This window comes from Rattus norvegicus, chromosome 3 (genome assembly GCF_021556685.1).
Source record: "Rattus norvegicus strain SHRSP/BbbUtx chromosome 3, alternate assembly SHRSP_T2T, whole genome shotgun sequence".
Lineage (NCBI taxonomy): Eukaryota > Metazoa > Chordata > Mammalia > Rodentia > Muridae > Rattus > Rattus norvegicus.
In genome coordinates this window covers 145,991,866-146,004,159 of record NC_141536.1, presented here as the reverse complement: position 1 = coordinate 146,004,159, position 12,294 = coordinate 145,991,866, and the positions used below count along the sequence as shown (strand labels likewise).

General features: G+C 48.2%; 1 long non-coding RNA gene across 1 annotated transcript; it reads left to right on the top strand.

The window, feature by feature from the left end:
* Positions 1–8,170: 8,170 nt before the first annotated feature.
* On the top strand, positions 8,171–11,351 carry LOC147995778 (uncharacterized). The gene is made up of 3 exons (XR_015684750.1): positions 8,171–8,569; positions 9,117–9,321; positions 10,951–11,351. It is a non-coding gene; the product is annotated as an uncharacterized LOC147995778 (long non-coding RNA).
* The last annotated feature ends 943 nt before the right edge of the window (positions 11,352–12,294 follow it).

The window sequence follows — 12,294 nt, the reverse complement described above, 5'->3', positions numbered from 1 at the left end:
AATGCAACATGCAAAAGGTGGGCGGATCCCCGTGCATTCTAGAAGTGCATGGATATATCCTGCCTAAAAAAAAAAAAGTAGGAGAAGAGGGGGACACAGGGAGGGAAGGGAAGGGAGAGAAGATAGAGAGTTGGGGAGTGGGCTCAGTTGGTAATGCGCTTGCCATGCAAAGATGAGAACCCAAATTTTAGGTGCCTGGCACCCACACAAAAAGCCAGGCAAACCCAAATGTGGGAAAAGAAAAACTGGAGCATCCTGGCTGAGCTCCGAGCTTAGGGAAGACCCTGTGTCTGAAACGTGATAAGGAGCAGTTAAGGGAGACTCTTGACAGCAAACTCTGACCTCCATGCACACATGAATGTACATGCACACATGAATGTACATGCACACATGAATGTACATACACATACACACACACAGAGAGAGAGAGAGAGAGAGAGAGAGAGAGAGAGAGAGAAGAATGGAATTCATGGAGGACAGAGAGGCTTAGCCCAGGTCTGTCCAGAAAGATCATCACAAGGGCTGAATTTGGGGAGGAGAGAGACAAGGAGAAAACAGAGGTCTGTGTCAGGAAGGCCTTAGGACCCCAACAAGGCGAGTGCTTCCAGAAGAACAAAGAGGCCATGGCAGAAGGCCAGGGAATGCTGGGACTGACCACTGACCTTGGACCTAGCCTTTGGGACCAGTGTCTCAGAGGTCCTGAAGGAAGAGGCAGGGGTGAGGGTGGCAGAGGGGACCACCTTGTGTGGGAGGAAGGCAGAGGGGACAGGATGGTTTCCTTTGCTTTGGGATTTAGTAAGAGGGCAATATCTGTATACCAGTTTTCCCAGAGAAAGGTCCCAGTGGAAGCCAAGGCACTATAGAACAGGGGCCATTAGACCTTCGAAGAGAAGGGCTGCTGGGAAAGGAGCCATCTTCCAGCTAGAGCTCCACGTGTAGCTTTTTACAGAACAACCCACGTCCCACTTTCTTCCAGGGGTGCCCTTTGTGACTTAACTGTGTCTCTCTTTGGCAGGAATCTCTGTCTCGTTTGGGTAGGAATGAGACAGCCTGGGACAGCTGAGGGATGGCTGCCAAAGAAATATTTTCTGACTTGAAATCATATGCCTGAAATGTAAGGTCAAATTTTTTTTAACCTAAAAGTTTGCAATCAGGAGACTACACCAACATCATGTATGCAAGCTGAACACACAAGCACCATGTATGCAAGCTGAACACACAAGCACCATGTATGCAAGCTGACAGATGGCTACGGGGGAAAGGGGCTAGTAGAGAGAGTGCATCTGGTGGCTTTGTCACAAAGGGCAAGGGTCCCAATGAGATGCAAGGCTCCAGTGTGTACCCAAGGTTCTTTGCCATTGACCCGTGCGGGGGGTATCACTAATTTCCCCAGGCAAATGGGTCCTGGCCCATTGAGCAGATTAGTAGGTAGAGACTGCTGTGCAGTGCCTGTGTGTGAGTGGCAGAGGAAGACTCTGATCTGCTCACTTCAACCCTCAGATGCCCATGGTCTTCATAGGCTTTCTGGGGCTCCACCTTTCTTGTAAACACCAGGTCAGATTTGAAGGTGTGACTAGGACCCCGTCCTATTTCTCCTTGGCACTTAGAAGACAGGGACAGGCCTTTTCTGAGAGTTGAAGCTCAGGCAATATCAGAGTTCTAGAAGATTCTTCGGATGTCCCATCTTCTACCCAGGTCTTACCCCTTCATGGGGCCCAGGGTCTGGCACAGTGAAATCTTTCCAGCCCAAACTAGAAAGTTCTGACGCTTTGTTTAGCTTTGACTCCAGCCTCCAAGCTTTGGGGACTCCAGAACCTTTGCTTTCTCAAGCCCCAGTGCCAGCCCTGAAAAGCTGTGGCTTTCATTTCTTTGGCCCATCCTGCAGACAAAACCTCCAACAACTGCCTTTTGTGCCTGTGGCCTCCCAAGTGCCTCCAGCCTAGACAGGGGCAGAAGACTGAGGTGCCAACTCGACAGAGCGTTGTGCCCAGAAGCTCACACAGAGGGTGAGGACCGAGGAGAAGGACATGAGCATCTGAGCCTAGAGAGAGGAAAATAGCCCCACACTCCACAGCTGAGAAGGGGTCCTATTCCACCCCGAAGCAGCGAGGAGAGAGCAAATTAGAAAGAAATGCTGGAAGGATCCAGACGTTTGAGAAGGCAAACTCGCTTTCTTTTTTACTTCAAGCTATACATTAAGCACCATTCAGCTGAATTAAAGTTTCAATTAAAAGAAGAAAAAAAACCTGCTTGAATAAAGCTGAAAGGTTCACCCAGAACTCCAGATGAGACTTCTGAGTACATGAGGGGAGAGGAGAGAAGAGAGAAAGAGAGAGAGAGAGAGAGAGAGAGAGAGAGAGAGAGAGAGAGAGAGAGAGATTGATTTGAATTTTCTAAATTTAATTGTAGGAAAATTGAAAATAGCATTGCGGCTCCATGCCGAGGTTAATATCCTTGGTGTTTAAGAGCCCACACAAATTGAGTTTTAAAAATTCAAGTCACTGCAGGATAAATGTGAAAGGGTAGGAACACTCAATTAACACAAGATTAATTTCTTATGGCTCATAGGTTGAACCTATTTTCCAATATCTAATTATTTTTTAAAAAGTAAATTAAAACAACAGCAAGATAACACTGCCCATCGCTGAGCGGAGAGGGACATTTTAATGAGAATACCCCATGCTGACTGGGGTGTGAGGAAACACGGATTCTGCTGATGGGAATGTAAATTACCACCGCCTTTGACCCAGTAATTACACTCGTGGCGCTCTCTCCATCTGAGGGAAATAATCTCAGATTGACAAAAGATTTATGTACAAAGAGAAGTGTGGCCTTGTTTATAATAAAAAATGGAAACAACCAAAATAAACCGCCAGGAAAACGCTAAGCATATTGTTTTATATCCGCTCATATGGGCCATTCTTCACGGAGTAATTGTTTTGTTTTTGTTTTGTTTTTACAAAAAGCTCTAGAAAATTCCTACAATACATTAAAATTAAAACAGTGAACAGCCACAGAGAAGCCACAGAGATGAAATCGTGTATAAGATGTCACCTCCCATCGTGGAAACACAAAGTCACACCTAGACAAATTGGAAGTGTGCTGGGACCTTGGAGCCAAGAGTGAGGAGGTTCTGGGACCATGGTGGCGGGAGAGCAAGGCTGGGAATGGAAGGTCCTGGCTGCAGGCTCCAAGTCAAAGCCTTTATCTCTGGACCAGAGGCCAGCCAAGTCTTGCTTCAGCCTGGTTGCCTGGTCCAGCCTTCCCCAAAGCCCAGAGGGAGGGTTGCTTTGCCACTAAGCTTAAAGAAAAGAAGCTCTTTGGTCAGTGTGTCCAGAGTACAGTGCTTGAGAAGACGCCAGAGAGGAAAGGGGTGGACAGCGGGGCCAGGATGCTCTCGCAAGCCTTTTGTCAGGAGCCTGGGATTCTATCCCAAAGTCAAGGAGGAGCCAGGGAAGACTTTGAGCTTTGCTTTTCAGACAGATTACCGTATTAACAGGGTCTCTCTTCTTGGCAATACCAAACCCTCACTGACTCAGCCACTAAAATAACAGCAAAACATAAAATGGAGAAAACCCGACACTGTGGAGAACAGAGCATACAAGGAAAATGTTTTAGCCAGAGTTGGACAGAGCTCTTAAATTCATTGTAAGAGGACACGGTGGAAAAAGCAGGAGCCACAAATGAACAAACTGACTGGACTGAGGTAGTTCAGTGGGTAAGGACCCTGGAGGTCAAGCCTGACCACCTGAATTCCATCCCCAGGACCCACACGGTGGAAGGAGAGAACTGACTCCTGCAAGATGGCTCTGAGCTCCACAAGTGCATGTGTGAACACACTGAATAGATGACAAGCAGACAGGTGGATGGATGGATGGATGGATGGATGGATGGATGGATGGATAGATGATGGATGGATAGATGGATAATAAATGAATGAATGAAATAAAAACTTAAAAGAACCATTTGATAAACCGGATCATAAGAATCAAGAAATGTATGCTCTGAGTTAGCTTGGTGGGAAAGTTAGCACTTTTCCAGCATGCCCAAGGCCCTAGGTTTGATCCTCAGTAGTGCAGAAAATATAAAAATTTAAGTTCTTTGAAAGACTCATCAACAGTGTAAAAAGACCAACCACAAACTGGGAGGAAATATTTGCAAATAATATATCTAATGAGAGATGTGTATGAAGTCTTAAAACTCAAAATTAAAAAAAAATAGCCAATAAAAAAATAAGCAAAAGATTGGAACAGACACTTCCTGAAGATAAACAGATGGGAAACAGACACAAGAGACCCTCGATGTCACTTGTCAGTGGAAAGATCCAAGTTAAAATCCCAGAAGGTGAGCTAGAAAGATGGCTCCAGTGTAAGGATCCCCAACACCTATGGTAAAGCAGGTATGGCCCTGTGCTCTTACAGATCCAGCCCCTGCAGGGGCAGAAGCAGAAGGCTTGCTGGGGCTCTCTGGCCACCAGCCTAACTCTAGGTTCAGTGAGAGATCCTTTCTCAAGGTAATAAGGTGGAAAGTCAGGCACCTGACAGCCTTCTCTGCCCCCACACACTCATCTGCACACACATAATATCACACACACATACACACACTCATCTGCACACACACACACACTCACCTGCACATACATACTAGCACACACACACATCTGCACACACATATAACACACACATCTGTATATACACACTAACACACACACATACACACACACTCATCTACACACACATTCATCTGCACATACATACTAGCACACACACACATCTGCACATACATATTAACACACACACACTCATCTTCATATACATGCTAACACACACTCATCTGCACACACATACTAACACACACTCATCTGCATATACATACTAACACACTCATCTGCATATAGATACTAACACACTCATCTGCATATACATACTAACACACATACCCCTCTGCACACACATACTAACACACACACTCATCTGCACACACATACTAACACACACTCATCTGCACACACATACTAACACACACACTCATCTGCACACACATACTAACACAGACACACTCATCTGCACATGCATACTAACACACACACACTCATCTGCACACACATACTAACACTAAAACAGAGGGGAAGGGGGAGGGGCAGCATGGAGGGAGGCCCGCACATCTGGATAATCAGAATGGAGGAGGGAGACCTGGAAACCGGCAGGAAACGGGTGAATGAAGCCCCCCTAACCCACACCAAGCACACACACACAGGCGCACACACATGCATGCACACACATACTAACACACACTCATTTGCATACACATACTAACACACACTCATCTGCACACACATACTAACACACACATCTGCACATACATACTAACATACACTCATCTGCGTGCGCACATACGCGCGCACACACACACACACACACATACACACACACAGGGGCCGGGGAGGAGGAAGAGACAACCCCCAAGATGTACCTATCAGAAATATCTAAAATTAAAAACGTTGACCATGCCAAGTGTGGGTGGCAATGTGGGGCACTGGAAGGCTCATGGTTTGCAGGATAGGAGTGTGAATTGGCCCAGAGACTCGAAAGCATGTGCCCTTACAAAGATGAGCACATGACCATTCAGAGCACCCCAGACTAGAAATTCACCATCCCTCCGTCCCTGCAAGAATGGATAAGCGATCCTGTTACACTCACAATAGACTGCCATCCATCAGGCCAGCTATTCACACAGTACAGACGAGCTCAAACAATTACACTTAGGAAAGAAGCCAGACAATAGCAGAGGACAATTGGTCCATTTGCATACCATCTAGAAACTGCAGTTGGCGTGCAGTAGTGGCGAATCTGCAGTTGCCTGGGAATAGAGGGAAAAGGGAGGGGAATGGAAGGTATAAGGAATCATGAAGGACTTAAGAGGTCCCAGGGGTTGGGGAGTATGGGCATTTTCTTGACTCATGCTAAGTGTATACAGGTGTCAAGATTCATCCAATAGTACATTTTATATGTTGGCTTATTGGTATGTAAATTATACCTCGACACATGCACATAATGGTAAGATGGGTTTTTCTATTACGGTGGCTGAGTATGGGGGGGGGGCTCTCACTCCTCCATTCAGTTTCTCAGAAGCCCAAAAGAACCCTGCCCTCCTTGAGAGCCAATGAATTCCTCTTTGTCTCAGAGCTCTTTCTGACTTGGTGCTTGTTGCCTGAAGTCAGAACTGCTCTGGGGGAAATTAGGATCTACCACTTAGAGTGTGCCAAGAACACTGTGGGGGGAGTGTCACCTCTGCCTGGGGACTCAGAACTAGGGATGGACTCTCTGAAGGAGGTTTCCTGGAGAAACTGCTAGTTGAGTTGATATCTCAAAAACTGGGGACTGGGGAGAAAGACCAGAAGGGCCCTCTGTCAGAGGGGACAAAGGTTCCGAGAGCAGGAACTGAGTAGCTGGTGTTCACAAGCTGTTAGGTTTCCCTGGAGTTTTGGATAAGATGGGGCACGGTGGAAGGGCAACTGAAAGCATCAGCAGTGAGCATCCCCTGACATTTGAAGAACGTGAACCTAACCTTGTAGCCAGTACCAAGTCAGGGAAGAGACTTCGAAGTAGGCAAAGGCCACGGACCGAATTATGAGTTGGTTTGCATTGTTTTATTCTTGGTCTCGTGTGGCTCGGACTGGCTTCAAATTTACTATGTAGCTGAGAATGACCTTGAGCTTATGGCCTTCTGGTCAACCTCCCAAGTGTGTGGCCTTACAATCAAGCATTATCATGTCCAAGTTATACAGTGCTGGGGCTTGAAGCTAGGACCTTGTGCCTGCTTGCTATGCAATCACATCAGCCGCTGAGTTCATCCACAGACTCTGACTTATGGAGCTCTCCCTGGGACTTGGGGAAAGAGACAGACTAAAGTTGACATGGAGATGCCTATGGATGCCTGGGAGAACTGACCAGCAGAGACTTAAGTCTAATAGTTTGTCTCTCAGGATATCTTGCCTGGAGACAGAGTTGGGGTGCTTGTTGTAAATCTGCCCGTGCTCACTGGAATGAAAGTTCCCAGGCTCAACATTCCAGAACCTTCACGCCGCCATTTTCAGAGACTGGAGGAGCCCAAGGCACCTACAACAGCATCAGGGAGAGAGAGAGAGAGAGAGAGAGAGAGAGAGAGAGAGAGAGAGAGAGAGAGAGAGAGAGAGAAATGTCAGCACCGTGCGGCACGTGAGCAGACCGGGCAGACCAAGTTGCCATGGAAACCGAGCTAGTGAGACATTTCTAGGAGAATAGGATCAGCCGGACGAAATGTAGCATAAAAACCAAACCAATGAAGGCTGGATTTTTTTTTTCTCCTGATCTGGCAATTAGTAGAACACTGTTGAGTTTAACGAGAGCAAGTTCACAGGCCAGAGACCAGGCAGGATGCAGAGATGGGGAGAGAGTTTAGAGGCAGGGTGGGCCAGAATCAGTGATGGGGCAGTATCAGGCAAGACCCTTGGGCTCCTACCCTCTGACTGGACTGGATGGCAGTGAGGGCATGCTCCAATAGGACAGGGCTTGCAAGAGGAGGACGGAGACCTGGCTCGGAGCATTCGCATCTCACAAATATATTCTTTATATAAATATACAATGTGCTAGCTAGCCTCTGTCCTGAAAGCTTGATTTAAAATCAAAAAGGAAAGAAAAAAAGAAGAAAGTCTCAGTCTCACAGCTGCTGTTGAACTCGTGTAGCCAAGGATGACCTTAAACTCCCGATCCTCCTGCCTTCCTGGAATGTTGGGATTACAAGCACGGGCCACCATGCCCAAGTTTCGCAGTGCCAGGAACAGGGCCCCGAGAACGATGCATGAACCATACCCCAGACCGCAATTTATTTACATGCAACTATTCATGAGAGCACCTCTTTGGACAAAAAACAGGGACGGAAGAAACTTTCCCATATCAAGAGGTTGACAGAGGACAAACTTGAATCAGGCAACCCAGACACACTGTGTACCACCCCTGGGATAAACAAGCAGGGTGTCCTGGAGACTGGGTGGATCGGGACGCTGAAGATCAGTCAGTCATAAGCACAGACACCAGGCAGGATGCACCCTGGTGTAGCCTGAACACTGGAGGTCACGGGGTCCACTAGGGAGCTGCAGCTCTAGAGATGCTGACACACAGGGCAAGATTCCAGAGGTTGGGAGAGAGGGACAAGGCAAGGCCAGAAGGCAGATGTGGGCAGGAGGTCCTGCTGGCTCAGGAAACAGAGAGCCCAGGATGCAGAGTAACAGAGGCCCATGCCCAAGGAGGCCAAGGAGCTGGCTCACCCATGGGGAGGCTTTAGGAATCCTTTCCAGAGCAGTCTTAGGGGACACTAAAGAATTCTGGCCAAAGGACACAAACTAGACTCTGGCTGAGCAGGCAAGAGGGCTTAGGGGAACTAAACAAGGAGCAGAGTCTTGCTGGGTAGCCAAGGCTGGCTTTCAATTCTCCACCATCTTGGTTCTGCCACTGGAGTGCCAAGATCACAAGGACCAAGACACTGGTCTCCACAGAAGGTTTTTGTTGCTGCTGCTGCTGCTGCTGGAGAGGTTTGGTTTTTTTGAGATGGGGTCTCATTCCGTAGTTCTGACTAGCCCAGAACTCATCATGTAGACTAGGCTAGCCAGCTTCAAACTCAGAGACTAGTCTTCCTCAGCCCAAGTGCTAGGATTATAGATGTGTACCACCACATCCAGCTAAATAGGTATGTTTAAATAGAAGCTCTTAAAAATTAATATTTTGAAACAAAAAGATTTGTACGGTTCAAGAATTCAAAAGAAGTGCCTGGTGAAAAGCCTGCCTCCTGTCTCTCTTGCCCCTGGGCGCCTTCACAGAGGCAGCCAGCACAGAAAAGAAGTCTCGTGCTGTAAAAATCTGGAAGCTGGGACCAGAAAATAAACTCGCCATACTGACACTTCAGGGAATGATGGCATCGAGAGAGGAAGGCAGCAGGAACACCAGTGGGTTGGGGGAGGGGAGGGGGAATTAAGTGTGGCAGCGGGAAATGAGTTTTGGACAAGAACATGTGTTTCATTGAGTGGCAAAAAATTAATTAATTAATTAATTAATTAATTAAACCGTCTTCCCTCCTCCCAGAAACATGAGCTGGACGTCTTCTGGGACCCCACAGTGACTGGCGTCCACGGCGTACCCCACTCCTCAGCCGGAGCCTGCTACCCTCTTGAAGGGTCTCGGCACCTGGCAAAGCGCACGAACGCTGGCAGCTGCCGATAAACCCTGTGGCATGGAGTGGATGCGGTTCAATCTTTCTTAATTACTGAAACCAACTGAAGAGCAAAAGGTGCATTACTGGACTGTCCGACGCAGCGGGAAGAGTGGAGGGGGCTAGGGGAGGGACGTCTGTGCTAGGGAAACGTCCTAGGCTGCACGCAGGACAGCACTTTCCTCAAGACCTCCCAGAGCTCCCCTTTGCGACATGCATCTGCCCTTTAATCTCAGTAGCGACCCAGTCAGTGGAAGTAGGAGTTACACTGGGGGAGGCTGTGAGGGGTGAGGGACTTAGGGGGCCTTGTCAGTTCCCTACGCTTTCTCTTGCCTCTGTCTGTGACTCTGGGCAGATGGCTTCAGTCTCTTCACTAAACGGGCCTAGACAGGCAGGGCCGTGGTTTCTATCTATCGGAGGTGCCTTGGTTCCCACCTACAGTCCCACTGTTCTGAACACACTCACCATGCAACCACACAGACATGTGAGACTACAGGACACATGTCTCTGAAGACCAGCTCCAGGAGGCTGATGGGTAAGGAGCTGGGTCCTGGGTCATCATGGCACCCAATGGAGTGTGTTTCTAGAAGGTGGCCATGGTCAGTGAGGGCTGTGAGCTGCCAAATTGGGTGGGAGTCAGGAAGAAATGATGCTCTTGAGGGTTTGAGGGCCTTGGGGGTCATGGGAGAGCAGCAGGTGGGGGCAGGGTGGGGGCAACTGGGTGGGGAAATACTCAAGAAAAGAATCAAGGGCCAACGGACACTTCATGGAACAGGAGAGGTGAGTATGTGCTGTGCTCTGAGGAGTGGCAGGCTAGGACATAGAGCAATTAAGGATGCGACAGTCAGAGAGCAGATGGAGCTGAGGGGACAGATACCGAGATTATCATCGGATAATCACGGGGGTTAGGTTGAGCCACACTTAATTAAACCAGCTCTGTTTCATGAGGAACCTGATCTCGGTGTCCTTCCAGGGGCTTAGTGCTCTCCATGGGTGGATGAGAGTGGCCTCATGGGCACCCTTTGCTGAGTGTCATGCTTTCTCTTTTCCCACTCCTACCCCAGCCCCCTGTGGTGGTCAGCACAATGACATGTGTTGGATGTACTTGATTGGGTAAACACACGAGGAACACATCGTGCCCCACGCACATCTGGCCGGTGTGGCTCATTGAATCTTTAATGATGCTTGCACGTGGCCATTACATTAAAATATAGAACAGTTTCCGCCCTCTAGAAGGTTCCATTGCACCCCTTCCTGCTCAATGCCTTCCTCCCAGGAGACTTCTCTTACCTGAGGGTTTACTTGTTCTTGAGCTTCATGTGAATGAATAGATTTGAGTCAGTGGTTTCTTTTGTGAAATGGATGTATGTCTGTGAGATTCCTTCCATGTGGCTGTGTGTGTGTGTGTGTGGGGGGGTGTTTTCCTGGGGGTGGATACACATGGAGCCCTGAGGTCAGCCCTGGATGTTGTTCCTCAGGAGCCATCTTTCAATCCCTCAGGGCTGAGATTGCAAGTGCATGGTACCACAGCACACGTTGTATGGGGTGCTGAGGATCGAACCCAGGTCCTCACGATTGTGCAAGAAACACTTTGTTGGCTGAGCCATGGCCCCAGGCCCTATTCTTTCTCATTCTGCATAGGACTCCTTCGTACGAATACACCAATGAACCTATTTATCTACCCATCAACTGTCTGTAAATGTCTAGGTGGTTCCCAGAGCTTTGCTGTGACAGACGAAGATGCCGTGGATATTCCGAACACGACCGTCACCAGCGACCCTGTGCATCTGGTTCTGTTTGGCGTGTCCCAAGGATGGAGTTGCTATTCCAGGAGGAAGGAGAATGTCCTGCTTCTGTGGGTATTAGCAAAGCTCCTGCACCAATTCGCACTCTGCAGAGAGGGTTTCGATTTTGTTGGGATGCAATTTACAATCTGGGACCTTCGTTCTTTTGCCGTGCAGTTTCGAAGAAACACACGCAACCCTGCAGCTCTGCCAGACATGGATATAAATGTGTGGCTAAAGGTTAGCGCAATAGTAGAACATCCCTGGCCCCGGGCTCCCCCAGCACTGCAACAAATAAAAACAAAAACAAACAAACAAAATAAATGAATAAATAAGCTTTTATAGAACGTCAATGTGGCTGGCAAGGTCTGGCTAGCTAAATACATTTTTTTAAAGACAAGGTATGGCGGTGAGTCTGCAATCCCGCATCCCAGAGTTAGAGGCAGGAAGATCAGAATCAGGCCATCTAGCAAGTCCCTGACTCAAAAAGCCAGAAGCAGGGAGGCTGGAGAGAGTGCATCCTGGCCAAGCAGTGGTGGCACACGCCTTAGGAGCAACTCTAAGACATCTGGGAGGCAGAGGCAGGCAGATCACTGAGATCGAGGCCAGCCTGGTCTACAGGGCAAGTTACAGGACATCCAGAGCTACACAGAGACACATTGTCTTAAAAAAAACAAAACAAAACAACAACAATAATAATTAATAATGATAAAAATAATAAATTTGTTTAAGGCAACAAAGGGTAAAAGAGAAGGCACACACTCACCAGAGACAATGTGGTCTGACCTGCAGTATTGGGGATGGAACCAGGCAAACTTCGCCTGCATTAGGCAGTGATCTACAACCCAAACCCTACTTTTTTTTTCCATTTTTATTTTGAGACAAGATCTCACTAAATTTCCTGTGTGAGCCTTGACTCTGTAATCCTTCATCAGCCTCGGGAGCAGGTGAGATTACAGGTTTGGGTCAGCACACCTCGAGGGTCAAGCAACTCTTGAACGCTGGACTACCTTGCATCAAACCATGAGCACCGGTCCCCCTGGCTCCTCCTTGCCTTGCTAGGACTGCCTAGCATCAGGCTTGGGCATGGGAGTTTTGCGAATCTTCGCAGTGCTGGAGCGAGTCCGAAAGTTCATATGACTGCCCGTTCAACGGGGAGGGTGTGGGATGAGGAGATGAAGGGTGCGCCGGAGGGTGTGTCTTAGAGTTTGCTCTTGCTGTGATGAGACCCCATGACTAAAGCAACCTGGGGAGGAAAGGCTTTGTT